Source organism: Balaenoptera musculus, chromosome 3, assembly GCF_009873245.2.
Source record: "Balaenoptera musculus isolate JJ_BM4_2016_0621 chromosome 3, mBalMus1.pri.v3, whole genome shotgun sequence".
In the NCBI taxonomy this organism is placed as follows: Eukaryota; Metazoa; Chordata; class Mammalia; order Artiodactyla; family Balaenopteridae; genus Balaenoptera; species Balaenoptera musculus.
In genome coordinates this window covers 82,171,828-82,191,218 of record NC_045787.1, presented here as the reverse complement: position 1 = coordinate 82,191,218, position 19,391 = coordinate 82,171,828, and the positions used below count along the sequence as shown (strand labels likewise).

At 37.4% G+C, this 19,391-nt stretch overlaps 1 protein-coding gene across 9 annotated transcripts in view; it reads right to left on the bottom strand.

The window, feature by feature from the left end:
- Positions 1 to 19,391, bottom strand: part of PAM (peptidylglycine alpha-amidating monooxygenase) — a 281,560-nt gene that overhangs the window by 226,335 nt on the left and 35,834 nt on the right. For 8 of the 9 annotated variants that reach the window (XM_036849091.1, XM_036849095.1, XM_036849092.1 and 5 more), the window contains exon 2: positions 12,895 to 13,002. The exons of the other annotated variant lie outside the window; for it this stretch is intronic. The gene's annotated coding sequence lies outside the window, so the exon portion shown is untranslated. The remainder of the gene's footprint in view (positions 1 to 12,894; positions 13,003 to 19,391) is intronic. 9 annotated transcript variants of the gene reach the window in all.

Below are 19,391 nucleotides of genomic sequence, written 5' to 3'. Positions count from 1 at the left end.
TGCTTAGTGCACCATCATGCACGTGAGGGCATTCAATAGTAATTACTGAGATTGCATTTTGATTGAAGAGGACAAGACTGACTTTTGCCAATAAGGAAAACAATGCCACCTGCCTCCTGTCATACTCTAATATTCCAAATGGTAAGTCATATTCCTCTAAATTAGTGATATGTATTTGTTATTGGAAGGTTTGAATTTATAAAATTCTTTGGGCCAGTGAGCTCATTCTCATACTTATGAATCCTGAAGGCTGCCTGACGGTCTCCCATTGCCTCCCCTCTTTTGCACCCTTCTTGGAGAAAAGGCATCTATCTCTCAGCATGGCTGTGGCTAAAACCCAGGAACCAACCCCCTGTCCCCAGCACAGGCTTATCTTTTGCAAAGTCCTCTAGGACGGACAGTAAGCACCAGGCATGGGGCACAGTTCTTACTAAACCTCCCCACCTCCTGACTAGTCCTACGCTGCAGTGGCCACAGCAATATATCCCACCCCCACGCTCCACCACCACGCAGAAGACGGCAAGCATCAGTCCCCTTGTCTTTGTGCCCTTTCAGGTACTGCTGCTCAAACTTTCTTCTTTCTACTTGCCCCAGCCCACAGATTTTGCGTGCAAAACCGATACCCTTTATTTCCATTAATCCTCACTCCAAAGCTGACTACCCTAGAGGAGTTAATGAAAAAATTGGTCCGGTTATAGAACCTCATGTCCATAGCAGAAACTGGCAGAAATAGGGGCATTCCACAAATTAAAATAACAGAACTTTCTTCGTAAATAATTCCAATAATTGCTTTTCTTTTTGCAAGTATGACCCAAAGATGGAAGTCAAATTAAAGCAATAAAAAAAGTAAAGAAAAGCAAGTGAATGCGACGTCAGTGAGGAAAATGAGTAGTTTATGCTACTGTGTTCTGCAAAGCCTGTGGAGCAGGAAAGACTTAGGATAACCTCCTAGATCCATCACTTACTTGCTGATTGCCTTTACTCCTATTACTGGCAAAAATCCCCCTAGACATAAAACCCTGAGCTAGTTTTCAAAACAGGCAATGAGAAATCATAACAATCTTTCAAGTTTCTGATTCTGAAGTCTCCTTCCATCTTATCCACCACCCACTGACCAAATACAATTCAGAACCTCAAAACTCTCATCTCCATTAGTTCCTTTATCTCTGATTTGTTTCAAAGATAAACTTTAAAGATAATTTTAACAAAGTTAAAGGATCAGTAAAGCAACTGAGCCAGTTCAAAATGATTTAAAGATTAAACAGTCTCTTCTATCACAGAGAAAGCAGCTGCCCTGTGGTTTCTTTTTTTTTCTTTCTTTAACAAAACAGAGAGATTTCATCTCTATTCTCTCTAATTTACCATAGCTGGGAAAATTCAGTATTAAATTGAATATTCTGTATACATTTAAAAAAATGTTTAAAGGTGTTTGGGTTTTATTTATTTATATTTTGCCTTTTATTTATTTATATCATTTATCAAATTGTGTAACTCACTGATTTTAATTTTTAAGTTCATTGTCAAATAACAGTTTTCCTTTAATGATATTTTGATTGACAAATAAATCCCATGACAGCATAAATTCAGATTTCACTTTTATATAAAATCCTAAGGTTGTTTTACTCTCTAAGACCAAAGAGAATCAATGTCAAAATAATTACCTCTTGCAAAGAAATGTATGGTGTTCCACAAGCCCTTTTCTTCCAAATAAGGGTCTTAAGGTACTGTTTAGTCTTCCACCAGAAAATTATTCCAAAACTAAAAAGGAATACTTGCAGGAAAACAGTCGGTTTTCTTTCCATCTCCTTTCCTTGAGAGAACCACAGCAAAATGTAATTTTACGCTTCCTGTCCCAAAATAATATGCCTGAGCACTTTCTCCTCTGCATCTTTTACCACTAGTGTTTAGCAAACAAGGTTTAAAAACTACTACTAGATGTAAATTATCTTATGCTTAGTACAGATGGATACATGTGCCATGAATTGGCTTAAACTTAAGATGAATACAGGATGTAAACAATAAGAGAAACTATTTTTGCAGCTGTTGGCCTCAAGTCTAGCATTATTGATTGTGGTAATAGATTGTGCCTTTCCTAGGAAACCGTGCAAGGCATACCTGCCAGGCTCATTTGCTGAGTCCTGTGACTCATACGGCTTAATGCCAGATCAATGAACGACAGTGTTATTCAAAACTCAGGGTTACTAGATCTCACATTTTGGTCTCTAGTGGCCTTGCTATTACTCTTCGGCTTCTAAAGAAACCCAGGCTCATCCACATAGGAGTTAACTAACGGAATTTTCGCAATCCCAAATCAGCTTTGTTTAATTAACTTCATCTGATGTGAGCCTCTCACTAAAAATATTAAGCTGAGAATAGTGTCACTTTGTAAGACTCACATCTTTACCTCAGAGTTCTGAACATTTGAGTTGGTGAAACATTTCTTTCTAATATGATTTTCCCTCATTAATTATCTTGAGGCATTTTAATATCCTTAGGGATGACTGCATCCACTGAATTAGGTCAAGATTTCATGGTCTCTGTTGGCAATCACGAGTTTAAGTTATAGTTATCAGTAAAAATATCTGATTTGTGAATTTAATGTTGATAGAATCAGACATATATTTTGCAGTCTCTGAGGGGGGCAGAATTATGGTCCCCAAAGATGTCCACATCCTAACCCCCCCACCCTGTGAATATGTTACCCTACATGACAGAGAGGATTTTGCAGATGTGATTAAGGACAAGGATCTTGTCCTAAAATGGGCTGATTATCCTAGGTTATCCAGTGGGCCGCATCTAATCATGAGTCCCTTAAAACAAGGGTCCCCAATGCCCCCCCGCCCCCCGTACCGGTAACAGTACCAGTCGGTGGCCTGTTAGGACCCAGGCCGCAGAGCAGGAGGTGAGCTGCAGGTGAGCAAGCAAAGCTTCATCTGTATTTACAGTCGCTCCCTATTGCTCGCATTACCACCTGAGCTCCGCCTCCTGTCAGATCAGCGGCGGCATTAGATTCTCATAGGAGCGTGAACCCTACTGTGAACTGCGCATGCAAGGGATCTAGGTTGCACGCTCCTTATGAGAATCTAATGCCTGATGACCTGAGGTGGAGCTGAGGCGGTGATGCTAGCGCTGGGGAGTGGCCGCAAATACAGATTATCATTAGCAGAGAGGTTTGACCGCACAGAGAGCATAACAAATCAATTGCTTGCAGACTCATATCAAAACCCTATCAGTGAGTGGCAGGTGAAAACAAGCTCAAGACTCCCACCGATTCTGCATTATGGTGAGTTGTATAATTATTTCATTGTATATTACAATGCAATAATGATAGAAATAAAGTGCACACAATAAATGTAATGCACTGGAATCATCCCGAAACCATCCCCACTCTCCGGTCCATGGAAAAATTGTCTTCCACGAAACCGGCCCCTGGTACCAAAAACGTTGGGGACCGCTGCCTTAAAATGAAGGTCGCTTCCCGGCCTTGAAGAACCAGAGAGATGGCCGCATAAGGATTCGGTCTGTACTTGCTAGCTGTTAAGGTAAAGGAGGGTGGCCATGAGCCAAGGAATGCAGGTGACCCCTAGAAGCTGGAAAAGACAAACAAATGGATTCTCCCCTAGAGCCTCCAGAAGGGGATACAGCCCTGACACCTTGATTTTCTAGTCCATTGAGACCTGTGTCAGACTTCTAACCAATAGAGCTCTAAGATAACAAATTTTATTCACCAAGTTTGCAGTAATTTGTCACCGCAACAAAAGAAAAATAATACACTTTCCTAGTTTTTATACTGTTTCATCACCCCTTTTTTGGGAGAAAGTAAAAGCTGACTAGGAAAAAGTGCTCTACTCCAGCTGGGGCATGTGGGGTCACATAAATGAAAACTGGCCTGTTCGAGTGTAGGCATCCAGGTCCCAGTCCTGGCTCTGCCATTAAACGAACACAGACAACTGGGCTAAGCATTTAACCAAGCCCTCACAGCTTGAGCTTCTTTCCTCTCACTGGACAAAATGTTCATTTCCAGGTCCATGTTCTCTATTACAGCTTCCTCTCATTCTTCTGGATACTGGTTTTATTTGTCTTTCTAGTAAAAGCCAAAATGATCCTTTTTCTGCCATGTTTCATTGTCTCACACTGGTAAAGTCTACAGACCTGGCATTTCCATATTTCAGCAGGAGCAAGTTTAAGTATGTATAAAACTTAAAACATTCTTATTAGGACATAAAAATAAAATGAAAACTCTCCTAAACCAATTTTTAAAATCACCCTGCCTAAAACTGCTTGGAACCACTTCCTGCCTGAAGCATGAAGGAAACGGTAATCTTTATAGTACACTCTGTATAAACTGCTACTTGTATTGGTTAAGTCAGCAGGAGGAGATATACATGGATATCTTAAGGGTTCAAAACTGCAGAAGTATTTTTCTTATTACAAAGAGTTAGCTACTCAATAGATTACATTATATTACCCAAAACATTAATACAACAAAGAGCAAAAACCTGATGTAACATAGCCTAGAATATAATAGTTTTCTTTCCAACACAAACATATGAAAGTGTTTCAATAAAAAGGTTTTAAAAAGTATGGAAACAGTTTATATTGACTTAATTTCTTTAACATTTAACCTACCGTAATCTAAACTAGGTGGTATCGTAATTTCTCTCTACTTTTCAGGAACTGTTTTTAATTAACTAGCAAATTTTCAAACACATAAGCAGGATTAAGTATTCAAAACAGTAAAGAAATTAAAAGTCAAAGCATTTTAGCATATTTTAGGGTAGAAAGGAATCCATTCATAAATAAGCATTTACGATATTCAAGATAAGACAGATATCCTTTATGTGAAAGTAACTAAATTTTTAATTTTTAACCTTTTTTTACACTCTCACAACTATGTTTTTCACTGATTCTTTAAAGAAAGGTGAATGAAGAACATTATCAGTCCACTAACATAATATTGCACAAAAACAAAGCAAAGGTAGAGAGCAGGGTATATTCCAGAAGACTCCAAAACTACAAGAAAGAAAATGCCAGTTTTAATCAGTCTCTCTAGAAATGGACAGTCTAGACCATTTACTGACCTCTCAAAAGAGCCATCTGTCTACCTCCTACATACAATAAAGGTTCAGCTACATAAAGAAATGGCAGAGTCCCCATCCTACCTACTCCCCTCTTCTTCATTCTCCTGCAAAGCTATCCATTAATTAATTAGAAACTGCCTTTACCTACCACCTCCATTTAAACACCGTGTTACATTCTTCACAGAGTATACTGAAATAGTCCCTTGGGAATAAGGAAGAGGAAATAAATGCACAACTAACATTGTCATATGGACAGAACTCTCGGAACGGAGAGAGTCAGACATAGGCAGTAGAGAGAAACCTGTGTGTCTCATCACTTAGTGTTTATTGATAGGGCACATTGTGGTAGAAAACTAACTTTTCAAGGGAAATATTCATTCACGGCTCTTCTATTTGAATGTTGTAAATGGTTCTACAATATTCTTTTCATAAAGCTGAACACAGCTGGCTTATCCTTAAGGAGCATGGGTATGTGTTAAAGGGGAACTTTTATGAAGCGCTGATTTCATTTGTCACAATAACAGAAGCACTATTTTTATTATCAAATTGGGAGATTTTTGAAAAGCATTAAAAGTATGAAATTAGTATGAAATGATGGTTATCAATATACTTTAAACTTCATATATCCCCCTGTAACTAAATCTTTGTTTTAACAATTTGTTTCAATTTCGCTAACATGCAAATTCTCAATGTAACTTGGCCCTTCTTTCTAATAATATCTTCCCATAACCTCTTAGACCTTTCAAATGTTAATACTGTTTAAAACTGGATAAAATATACAAAGTATCAATAAAAAATACATAATTCACACTCTTAGAAAACTGCATTTGTGCTGTGACACCTGTCAAAATATTTTAAGGAATTTGTATATTTCAAATCATTTGAAATAAAAAGCTCTACTGTGTTTGCTATTGCTGCTTACCAGGGAAGAGTAGCCAGCATTACATTGTACACCCACAGTTATTTTTATAAGCCCACCCCATGTATGTGCGCGTACAGACGCACACAAACACATACACACACTTTAAGTACAAACTGTAAGTCTGTTCTAGGTAATTGGCTGAAATGCTCCCATATACTATGTTTTCAGTCAGTAGTATACAGTAGAAAGCAAGAAACCATTCATTCACCTGAAAGAGAAAAATAGAGGCATTTGGTAATTCTCCGATATGCAAAACAAGGCACTTACCTTCCATTTCTAGGGATGTCTGAAATAGAACTGGAAACCGAGCAATGGGTGAGGGGCTTTATTGCGGGGTGAATCATCCCCACGTAGATGCTCTGAACAACCCCTGTATGCATACTGACATCATCAGGAGAGACTTGGAGGCAGAGGATACTATGGTAACCAAGCAATGTGCTGGGAGACAGAAGCCTTTAATTGCTTTAACAACTTCCTGGGGCTGGAGCTACCAGGCTTGGATTTACTAAGTAGGAAATGAAGGTTGTCACAGAAGCAGCGAGTGTGACACAGAGCAAGGGGACTCAGTGAATTCTGAACCTATTCACTGCAATGTGACTTTTTAATGACAACTGTCATTACATGATTCCATTAGCAATATTCTTCTCACAGCTGAAGCTCTGATGAAGTCACAGGTCAATAAATAATGCTCCCAGGTAGCAACAGTACAAGTATTCATAGATGGTTTTCTCACTTAACAAGCATTAATATTATTACATTACAAACATCCTTTTCCTTGAGGGTGAATACTTGATTCCCTTTGAAAAGAAAGCTCACATCTGTGCCTTCGGAGGTCAGAGTACTGATAACAATGAAAACTGATGCTCTGCGTTTACTTCTCCAGGAGACGGCATCTGCCCATTCCACTTATCTCCGAGCTCCAGTAAATCCCCGCCAATACATCACTTATCCAGAAAACACCCCCAAGCCAAATGCCCAATTATGACACCCAGATAAAATCAGAAGAAATCTACCCTCTTACTGCCCCACAGTCTTCCTGATTAAGTCTTCTATCACAGGCAGAATTACTTCTACTTCTAACAACTCCCAAAACTATACATAATTTAAATCTTCCCTTTGAACTATTTGTCCTCCCATGCATCTGGCACCCCATTCACAAGAACACAACCCCTCTTAAAAATACCAGGTTTAAAGTAATTGCTTAAAATAACAACGTTTCAACATCAAACTGAGTCTATAATGATATATCATGCTTATTTGATCACATGCGATGTTTTAATAAGTATATAATTTATCTGTACTATAAAAACTATTGTTTTCTTCTCGATATTGGATTGACATGTTTTTAAACAATACCATGGTCTAATTTTTTCTACTGTAGTAGAATACTGTAATTGCAAGAATAATCAAGTAACTTGGCAGATCCTCTTTAAGATACTCATAACACAATAAAAAATGAAGGTTGTCATTCTGTACTGTATACTCCAAGCTACTACAAAGAAATTATTATTCTCTCTATTTCAATTCAGATGAAGCTAAGCCTGCCTTTTAATGTTTCCCTTGTGAGTAAATACCATACAAATGTATGGCAATAATACTGCTTACAAAAATAGTAAAATGGAATACCACAGCACCGATTTACAGCCTGGAAAAATATAGAGAATTTTAACCTAATTGACAAATTGGACTTTTTGCTACCATAGAGGTTGGGGAGAATTCTGAAGTTAGAATAGTAAGGTCAGCTCTCATGAAAAACATAATAATTCAGTTTTCCTTAATTTAGGTAAAGTGAAAAGGCTTTCCAACAAAATGGAATTACTCCTATCCTTTTACTTGTTTTTCCTGAGATACCAAGTCTGAGAAGCAAAACATGCAAAGTTTACCATGAAATTCATGAAAATAGTGTGTATATACATATATATGTGTATACATAGATGTCTGTATATATATTTGTGTGTACATATATATATGTATGTGTGTGTATATATATATATACATATATATACATATATATACATATATATATACATATATATACATATATATACATATATATGTATACATATATATGTATATATATATATACACACATATTAGGTTAGCCAAAAAGTTCATTCACATTTTTCTGTAACATGGAAAAATCTCAGCGAAATTTTTGACCAAAAAATTTCGAAATTTTTGGCTAACCCTCCTATATATATGATTCACACACACTTCTACATATATATATATATATATATATATATATATATACACATTATATATATGATTCAAATTTTAAAATAAATGCATTTGTTTATTTGAAAATGCCCAAAAGATATACACCCAACTTCTGAGAGTGGTTACTTCTGGCAGTTTCAATTACAGACTGAGAGAGTTCTCCAATTTTTATATTACATAATTTTAAACTTTTAAAAGTTTTTCTAACCATGGATATGAATTACTACTGTAAATCAAAAAATGAAAATTCATCTAAATGTGTTCTGAACTTGCAATCCTGATTTACTTGCTCTCAGAGAAGACCAATGACAGCTTCAGTGGACTAGATCCTAACATACTAGCCAGACTATTTCAAGGTTGTTTCAAACAACTCCTACTGGGAGATGATCCACCTGTCTAAACAAAACTAGGTTGGGAAAGGTAAATAAAGGTTATCTGGACAGCATGCACACAAAAGGGAACAGGTGTATCCACTACTTCAGAGATGGGATGGTCATAAAGTAAGAGTGCAACAGTAAAGCTAGTTTGCTAGGGTTTTTTTAAAAAAAGGTAGAGTTTAGAAAAGAGTCTCTCCAAGTCCCTCACGTGCTGAATGCTGAATGCTGAGGCTAAGCAGGATGCCCTAGGTCACCAGCTCTTGCGCTGCAGCACTCACCCACTGGGCTGCCTGCTAACCAAAAATTACTTTTGAGTGTTCTTGAATTTGATCTTAATATTGTAATTGTTTTTTAAAATTGTCTATGTTAATCAATGTGATCTTTTCATTGCACTGGTTCTTCTTATAAATATGTAATTTAATTAAATATTCTATACATCATTAAAAAAATAGCCTATCCAAAAATAAGACCAAACCAAAAGATGTCCGCCCACTACAGAAGGCTGAAGGGAATATGGAAGACCACCAGCAGGAACAGAAATCAAGTGTCAGTGAGACAAATGGCCCCAGGTGGCCAGATTTTGTGTCCTGTTAAAGATGCTTGCTTTAGGGAAAAGGGGCCTCGTATCTCCAACGTTCATTCCCTAAATCCAGGCTTTATTTCGTTTTTATTCTCCTCTTACGCTACAAAAACAGCTTAATGTGTCACGTTCTCATGAGTGTTCTATTTCCTCTTGCCACTCCACTAAATCTCTTGATCAATGCAATCTCATTCCCACCTTCTTAGGGAAGATGATAAACTCTTTCTTAAATGATAACTACCTCCTTTACTTGGATTCCCAGGATAGCACAGAGAAGCCCGGTGAAGCACACACCCACATTAGGCCACTCACAGCACAGAGCTGGGAGCTGGGACAAAGTACCGCATAACAGCACTAGCTCCACCAAGCTCTGACATATTCTTTCTGCATAACTGTATACCCCCTTTTATCTGTCCTAAATGTCAGAAAATCCACTTCTTATTTCCCAATGGATCTTAAGGCTTCACAGACATCCAAACAATATTATAATATCTCAGACTGAAAGACAACAAAAGTTAGAAGGTAAAATACTCTTTCACAGGAAACAAAGACACAGCAAAGAAATCACCCCTTGACTGTCCAAAGTATTATAAATCTCATCTACAAACCACCTTAATCCTTAAATTGAAGTTTAGGGTTCAATGAGACTCTGAGCTTAACTTATTTCTTCAACTAAATTCTTGTTGGCAAGTGCCAATTCAGAAGCAAATGTAAGTTAAAGCGCCACTTCTGAGGGGATATTTGGCCAGAATTTCTAAAGCCTTGACTAGTCAGCTACAGTGCCCCCTCCTGGAAACCACCTTTCTGATAAGGCAAAACACCCTCCGTTCTATTTTTTTTTTTTTTTTAGGTAAGAAGTGGATTTATTTAGAGAAACACACTCCACAGACAGAGTGTGGGCCATCGCAGAAGGTGAGAAAGGCACCAGGGTATGGGGTTGTCAGGTTTTATAGTGGTGGGTAATTTCACAAGCTATTGAGTGGGAGGAGTATTCCAGCTATTTCAGGAAGGGGTGGGGATTTCAAAACACCCTCGGTTCTAAACTAGCTTTGCCTCATAATTTACGCTGAACTTCCTCTTAGCCCAGAGAAGCAACATTCTTGGCTCCTCTGGTCTTAATACAACACTTTTCCTAATTCCAATTAAAGATAGTATAAGGACTGAAAAATGACAGTGTATATGGGATTTTATTATTAGCATATGAGCTTAAATTTGTTAACTAAAACAAATTCATACTGATTTAATGAAAAAGTATCACACTAACTTCCAATGGCAAAAGGGTTCTAACTCTCCATCACTGGCCAAACCCACTCGGTGGCCAAATTTCACAGATGTATCTTCTCTTTGCTCCAGCCCCACAGTTGCCCCTCTAGCTTAGATCTTCTCTATCAGTCATCTCAGTCATCAGTCATCAGTCTTTTTCTTCCTTACCAGTGACCCATGGCAGAGTCATTCACATCACCACAATATTCTCAAGGCAACTCATGAGGCTTGGGAGAAACATTCCTTATTACCCGTTTCTCCTCCCTATATCTAGCTACAAGCCTACCTTCTCAAAGGAAAAAAAAAAAAAAGTATCTTATCTCATGATTCAGCTATTCTGGGCAAATCCTTGACTTTTCTAAACATCAGATCCTCATTTTCAAAAAGAGAACACTAGTACTACCTCATACTGTAGTTATGAAGATAAAGATAATGCATAAAGTACTGGTACATCAAAAGCTCTCAATTAAAAAGTTATTACAATTAATAATAATGAACAAAACCACAGAGAATCAAATTATACCACCTTCTTTGAAAGGCTTCATTTGTATTCCAGTACAGTCTGTAATTGGGTGATGAGGAAGCAGAAATTGGCCAAGTAAGAGCTTGAATAATTAAGTGGGGACCTTAGTTTTTTTGTTGTTCAAAATGAGGGTGTTGATCTTTTCCAGTCTAACATTCTATGTGCTAGGAAAGCATTCTAAGGCAATGCTTTTGTTTCTCCCACACAAATATCTGCCCTCTTCTGCAACCAAGCCCATCAGAGTGCCCAATGTATGGGTACTTTTCTTAGTCCCTGTAATAGACTGAAATTATTCAAAGTTTTATCCTTAAAGAATTTAAACTTTGCTTTCATTTAAACATTCAGGATCTTTATACTATCACTGAACTCACCCATGAGTCAATTAACTTTAATGTTTTCCCAAAACTAAACAATGATTATAAAACCTTCAATGTTTTGAATCTAAAAGTCAAAGGAATTATAGATGATGGCTTACTCTAATACCAAGAACTTATTTCAACATTTCATGATTCTAATTTTGATTATAATTCCCAAAGGAAGCACAGGATTAAGTTCTAATATAGTTTCTCTAAAGAAGCCAGTTTAAGGTAAGTTCCCATTTTAGTCTCTCAATTAGTGGAACTTTAAAATACCTTTTCCCTGGGATACAAATAAAGAACTTTGCCGAAAATGTAGAGCATTTGTATGAATCCAAACATAGATATTGTTTTCATGAAATAAAAGGAAGCATAAGAGGGGTTAAAGATGATGCCTGCAGCCTAAGAAGACCAACTGAGCTGAAAGGGTCTGACAGCAGGATGTGGGTTATAATGCCTCTGAATGAAATCCTTTTGTGCAAGGGTCTCACAAAGGGCATCCAGGCAGGACTGTGTGTGTTTGGATTTAAATTAATCAACCAGTCAGTTCCACAATGCTAAGATTCCTTCTGTTTAACAGATTAAGGCAGGTTTACTGGCAGTTCCCAAATGATGTCAATAGCTTCTAAAAGGTCAAATGCAGCAACGCACACCAAATGTCCTAGAGTAAAGAACACCAATAACTCTTCCCTCTATAATCTGCTAGGTGTGACTTATTAAATGCAGTGGATTATTCCATTTTAATCAGCTGTCCAGGTTTAAATTTTCTTTTTTTCTCTTTCCCCAAAAAGCTGAAACACATTTATACATTTTAATGATAAACACTGCAAGACTGCCTGTTTTATTCTATAGTATATCTGGTTAAAACAATATAAATAGCCCAGCTTCACCATCGCATCTTGCAAGGGGGTTGGGTGATGGGGCAGAAAGGCACAGAGGTGGAACTATTTTAGTCAATAGGGGCCAAGTACAACCAAAGCATTATCTGTGTTGTTAGCACAAACTCACAAAAAGAAAGTTATAGCTGCAACCACTGCCAAGTAAAAAATGCTCAAAAAACAGCATGTATATAAAAAGGAAGGACCCTGGCCAGGTGGAAGATTCCATCTGGGTTCAGACTCATGGATTCTAGCCCTTTGGGAACTTCTTTAAAAATCTCGTGTTTCACTGTTTTTCCCAAGCAGTAAAGGATTGAATGCATTCTTGTAAAATATTAATCATGCGTGTCTTGGGCACTGAGTCGAAAAGGAAAAGGGAAGAGAAGATAAGCCAAGGATACTAGAGTATAAGGTGATCAGGACCAGCTCTTGTCTGACAATGCTGTAGAAACATTAACCGCTGGCCCTGGGACTCAAAGGAAGCTCCAAGAACCAACACGGCCCCCTGCCTCCCACTGATGTTCCTGACCTTCAACTAAGGAAAGGAAGGCACTGTGACATAGGTTATTAGAGCACAGCATTGAGTCTAAATCCCAGCTCTGCCACCTCTAATCCCTGTGATCTTGGGCAAGCTACTTAAACTCCCTGATCATCACTTCTCTCCACTATAAAACGAAGGAAAGAATAATCATACCTCTGAAGGTTGTTCAGAGCACTCCTGTGAGCCAGGCACAGTTTCAGGTATCAGGAATACAGTGTTGAGTAAACCATACAAGGCCACTGATCTCAAGGAGCTTGCATTCTGGGTTGGGAGATAAAATAATAAACAATTAAATGAATAACATAATTTTATATATATGGGAAAAGCCTCTGAAGAAACACATCATAGGATGACAAGATAAAAAACTGACTAGATGGAAGAATGACAGAGCTGTCAGAGAGAAACCTCAGTCTCAGTAGAAATGGCATTTGAATAAGGAGAAGGAGCAAGATGCATCAAATAAAAGGACAGAGCCTTCCAGGCATAGCGATCAGCAAGAACAAAGGTCCCAAGACAGAAAGGAGCTCAGGATGTTCAAGGAACATGAGGAAGCCCAGAGTAACTGAAGGACAGTGAACAGTGAGCAATAAGTGTAGACACCTATTAGACAGTTAACTGGAGTCAAGTAATAAGGTGATTCATGAACGGAGCTTGGGGTACAGAGCTGGAAATATAAATGTGGGAGTAACTTAACACAGTTTTCTGTAAAGCACCCACCACAGTGCCTGAACATTATGATTATGGATAACCAATCTCTCCATTCCCACTTTTCCAAATAAGTAAATTGATATTTGCATTAGGAAGACTGTCAGCAAAATAGAAAAAAAGAAGGAAGACAGCGCTGGATTGGCTCAGGGAAAACAAAGACGTTTTATGCTGAGTGCCAACTTCTGCAAAATAGTAGGAGCTTCTTGCTGTTCTGAGTTGAGCAGGATTCTGAGGCCAGCTATGGCCTGTGTAACAATGTGTCCCATTACTTGCAGGATATATAAATGTAACAGATTTCCAAGGCTTTGGAATTGGCAGTTCTAGTTCACTATAGGTTTTAAAAAGTTTTAATTTTGGAAATTATTTCTCAGAATAATAATATGAATTAGATACCATCACTATCCCTATTTTATAGTTAAGAAATTTGAGGCTCAGAGAGAATAACTTATTTGCCCAAAGTGACCAGCCTTCCAATAGTTAAAACTGAGAACGAAATGTGGGTGTCTCTAACTCCTAAGACCATATTCCTATCTACTGTCACATACATGTGTAATTTTGCTAAATACGCTCCTTATTTGCATTTCCCCAACCGCACTTTAAGGGTCTTCCCAATGGGGCCTGGCTCCAGGATGGAATATCTTGTACTGTCATCACTCTAGCTCTGGCATGTTCTTTGGTTTCTAAATTTTCATGTCTCATCCGGAAGGAAGCATCCAGGCACAATTCTTTTCTGTGTTGATGTTGGTGGAAAACATCTTATTCGTTAAAATGCCAAATCCTATTTGATTTAGTGATTAGGTCATCTTATAAGCAAGCTGAAAATTTTAGCCATGTCAGAATTCCAAATTATTTTAGCAATCACCTACCTATTATTCATCACCTATCCTATTTTTCAGCTGATAGGCGTCTCATCTAGCTGTATTTAAAAACACACACATAGGGACTTCCCTGGTAACACATTGGTTAAGAATCCACCTGCCAATGCAGGGGACACAGGTTCCATCCCTGGTCCGGGAAGATCCCACATGCCGTGGAGCAACTAAGCCCGTGCGCCACAACTACTGAGCCTGCGCTCTAGAGCCCACAAGCCACAACTAATGAGCCCACGTGCTGCAACAACTGAAGCCCGCGCACCTAGAGCCTGTGCTCGGCAACAAGAGAAGCCACCGCAATGAGAAGACCGCGCACCGCAACAAAGAGTAGCCCCCGCTCGTCACAACTAGAGAAAGCCCGCGCGCAGCAATGAAGACCCAATGCAGCCAAATAATAATAATAATAATAAATTAATTAATTTAAAAACACATACCTACACTATCAAATTAAGTTAGTGCCACTGTTGTTATTGTTACCTCACCCACACAACAGCATATTCATTTACTTTGACTAAAGAATAGGAATTTTTTGGAGGTTAGTCCTAAGGAATAGGAATTTTATTTTTAAGGATTCCAAGGAAATAAGAAGTAAAAACTCTTGTACAGCTTACAGACTTACCACAACATAGGCAGAAAAGCTAAAATATATTTAACCCTGAATTGCTTTGTCCTTTCCCTCCACCCCATGCTTTCTTTCCCTCCCATCTATTTTCTACGAGAGGGCCTCATAACAGGAGAAAAGTATGCCATATACTACGTTGATTTGATTCCAGCAAACTAACCAGAATTTGAATTTTTATTAGCAAGAGCCATAGGCAAGAGCAATAATACGTTATACCTATCAGTGTTTAGTTTTATTCATGAACCCATGCTGGGTTAAGAAAAAAAGAAGAAAAGCTAACTTCAAAGCATTATTGAAAGATGGTTAACTCTCTAGCCACAAATGAGAATCACAAGCTACTTTGATGTGTGAGAATTTTTAGATGTCCTAAATTTAAAGAAAGGACATCTATGATACAGGTTTAACCATTTAAAAAATTCCAATAATATACTTCTTTTGCATCTCGAAAAACCAGTAATTACCTAAGGGAATAAATAAATTAGAACTCAGCCTCAGAAATTAAGCCTTAAATACAAAGCATACGAACAATATTCCTCCCTCATCATATGGTTCAGTGGCAAAATGCCAGCTCTAATATGTTCAGTACAGGAAATATAACTCTTCATATTGTCATTTTCTCACAGTCATCACTCCACCAAGGACTTTGGGCATTAACCAAGCTGCATACACATCTTCACCTCAAAAATTCAACTAAGTATAAATCAGAGCGTTACTCAATGTATAAACTATGTGGCACATGACTGCAAAGACTGTGATTGCACAAAAACTTGTGCCAATACTTAATTTGAAACTGACCTTGACAATGACCTAAAATTGCTAACCTTCAAACCCTAACCAATCTCTGTCATTTATATAGTGCATGCCATGGTCTACTTTCACACAACATTTGAGAATTATTATTCAGTACGTATAATTCTTAAAGGTTGTATGAAAATAGGCCATGGAATATACTGTATAAGTTTCAAAAGAAAATGGAAATTACTAAGGAGAAAAGTGAGTGGATTAAAATGTGTGATTTTTCATAACAATGGTCCAAAGATATGGGAAAGGTGGAAAGTTGACACCACGTACTTTATATGGCTTTTAACTTATAAATATATTAGATCTAATATTATTTATTAAAATACTTGTATTTACCAGTCTGAATATATTTAAACAGTCTTCAAACCTAAATGCTAGAACATCACAATTTTCTCTTCTCTCTCTTACCAAATTGACATGTCTCCATCAATAACTACTTGGAAAAATATTCAAGGCAATCTCAAAAAGAATTATTGTGCTTCATTATGCAAAACAAAAACGCAGCTTTTAAAAAGTACTCTGTCTAACATTCAGTTCTGTATGCTGCTACAGCAGGTCAAAAGCCATTAGCCACCTAATGAAAATACGTACTAGGAAATAAAATGTCCTTCAAAATTATTTCACATACAGTATTCTCAAAGTAAAATGGGTGAGATTATATTCTAAATGTTTAAAAATGTGATGCCTCAAAAAGAAATGCACTCACCATGTCAGAAATTAATTTGAACATAGATTTAATAATGGTCATATAATGTAGAACACTCACATTAGATAAACAAAGTACTGTGTCTGCTATGAGAGAAATGAATACATAAAATAACCAACCATCTCAACACTATATGGCTATTATTCTCTCCTTTTCCAATAAAAGTAACAGACTCAATATGATTCCTCGGATACTTAGGACATTCTCACTATTCAACAGTCTTCTGGGGACTGACCCAACAGTCCTCTTGTATCTTTAAGACATTCTACAAATCTATTTGGGCAGAAGAAGCAAAACAGGAGCGCCTGTGCTACTGGACATTAAAAAGAATTCACAAGTCTATCTTATTTAACATTTTGAAACTTGGCAATGAAGTCTATGGTTTTCTATGATTTTTCCACTAATAAATTCTATTAGCAATTATTAGCTAATTGGCCACTTGGCACTTTGTACAACCAGGTACGGAGCTAAGTGCTTGACACATCTTAATGCATTTAATCCTCATAACAACTTCATGATGTAGATAATATCCTATTGCCATCTTACAAGTAAGGAAACCAAGGCACCAAGAGGTTAAGTAATTTGCTCATAGTTATACAGATAGCAGGTGGCTACTTTTCAATGAGGGAAACATAGTTTATAGAATGTGAGGTCCCAAATAGGATGAGGAAACCAAGGGAAAGAAACTGAAAAAGGCAAAAGTACAAGGGGAGTCAATGACAGGATGGAGAAATGCTTTCTCTTTCACTATTTTCTCTAATCTTAGCTGGCTGACTATGGTGCTTAATAAACAAAAATAAAGAGGTAACATAATTGTAACCCAGTTTTCAAGAGCAAAGATGACTCCTACTTAAAAACTAGGAAGCTCAAATTTTGTTGCCTTACTTAAAAGATGGATTTATGCTGCGTGGAACTGCAAATACCCAATCTCACTGCCCAAGCTCTGAGATAACATCTGGTGGATAAATACACATTTTGGTGCCATGTCAGATTCATATTCACAGGCTGTAGGGGCAGAGATGGGTCTGTAAGAGCCCTAGACTATTCACCTATAAACCTGGTTCCTAACATGGATCCAGGGCAACCCCTGATGACTGACCTCCTGAAGGGTCAGTGGGGTAACAGACGATTAGTTCTAGAGGTTCCACCTCTCACGGACTTCAGCCAATCTAAACCTGTTTATAGAAATCTTGAACTGGCTCCCCAATATAATGCCACTGTCGCTTCCAGGGGTCCTATTCCAAAATCTATCATCAGATCACAGGAGTTTTTTGTTGACACCATTGGGTGTTTGGATTTTGTTTGATTATTTAATAAAAAGACATTTCTCCCTTAAAAACAATATTGCAGGCCTCTAAATTTATCTCCAAGTATAAATTAAACAAAATAACTCCTGGTTAATAAAATATGAATTCAAACAAAATGCTTCTGTTGAAATGGAGTATCTAAAATATTTCAGGAAAAAATTCACTAATCCCGCTGATAATAAGGTTGGAAAAGATTCCCTTTTCCACACCCAACCCAAAGGAAATTGAATCCCTGCTTTAACTGGAGACTGTTGCTATTTGTCTTATGGGTAAGGGCCAAATTATGCGTATTTTTGGGACTTCAGTCAAGAATCAAGGTCAGTCACCAGATTTTCTCCCATATCAACAACATAGTGGCAGCATGAATACAGATGTTCCTTATCCCTTTCACCATGATTTTTCAAACTCAGTTTTCGCTCTCAGAGCAGCTAAGATTTCTTCGTTTGTCAAAAGGATAGCCATTAAGAAAATCACTTAGCTAATAAACAAGGAAATTAGCTAGCAGGCCTGATACAAAACAGATAGTAGCAACACTAACAGCAAACTGTACACACAAAGTAAGGCAGCAAGAGTGGCTCTGATAAGCACTTTTAAACTGCCAAGTGGTACTCAAAAAACTGAGTGTCACTAGTACTAGGGGTCAGACAGCAGTTATAAACTTTTCTCCTTGTCTCACTTGGTTCCCCCAAAAATCTCAATTAGTTTTGAGTTTTATCGAAGTATGTGAAGAGAAAGAAAGCAGCAGAAAAGAGGAGACAGGGAAAGTATCTGGGCAGGATAACTCTTCTCCCTTTCCAACCACTTTTCTGTATCTTCTTTTGTCAATGTTTGAAGGAACCAGCTAAACACTTGTTTAATTTTGAGAAAAGCTACAGAACCTAAATAAACAACACGATGGAAATAGGACTTGTGAATCCCATGAAGGATGGTGCCAGATTTTGAAGCACATGATTATCAAGCAAAAAGATAAGGGCAGAATGTTTATATTTACATTTTACATGATCAATAGATATGTATTTTTAAAACTAACAATCTTTAATTTTTTTTTGCTTTTAACTTGTATACAATTGGGTTTCTATCCTCTACAGTAACTGATTATGGAATAAACAGTTGAAGAGTAAAAAAAAAATTATACACTCAATTTTTTGGTGGGGAAATTGTAAATTTTACTAAATTTCGTATTTCATCAAAATGTCTTCAGTTCTCTACAAAAATTAAACTTTTCCTAAAAGTCTACATTGATATCTTCTCTCTGATTTTAAAATAGGAAGCTTCCCTGATTTAATCACTTCTTACAAAATGCTTGAAATGCTTTATTCAACCCTGGGTTTAATAATTCCTCCCTTCAGTTGGTCAGAAATGTATCTAAATCAGTAAGAAGCTACTTCTGCCAGTTCATTCCAGGAAAATATTCATTTCCACCTGCCCAAATCACACCTCCGCTCCAGGCTGACCCTTCCTGACCTTCACTGAGATGATGTCTTGCCTCCCCCTCTCACCTCCATGTTACCCGGTCATCATAGGGCTGCATGACCCTCAATACACCAGAAATAGAAGAAAACCAGTAACAGTAATTCATGTTTAAATGATCATTTAAATTAGCTTTACAAAATAGAGTCTCAAGTCAAGCCAAG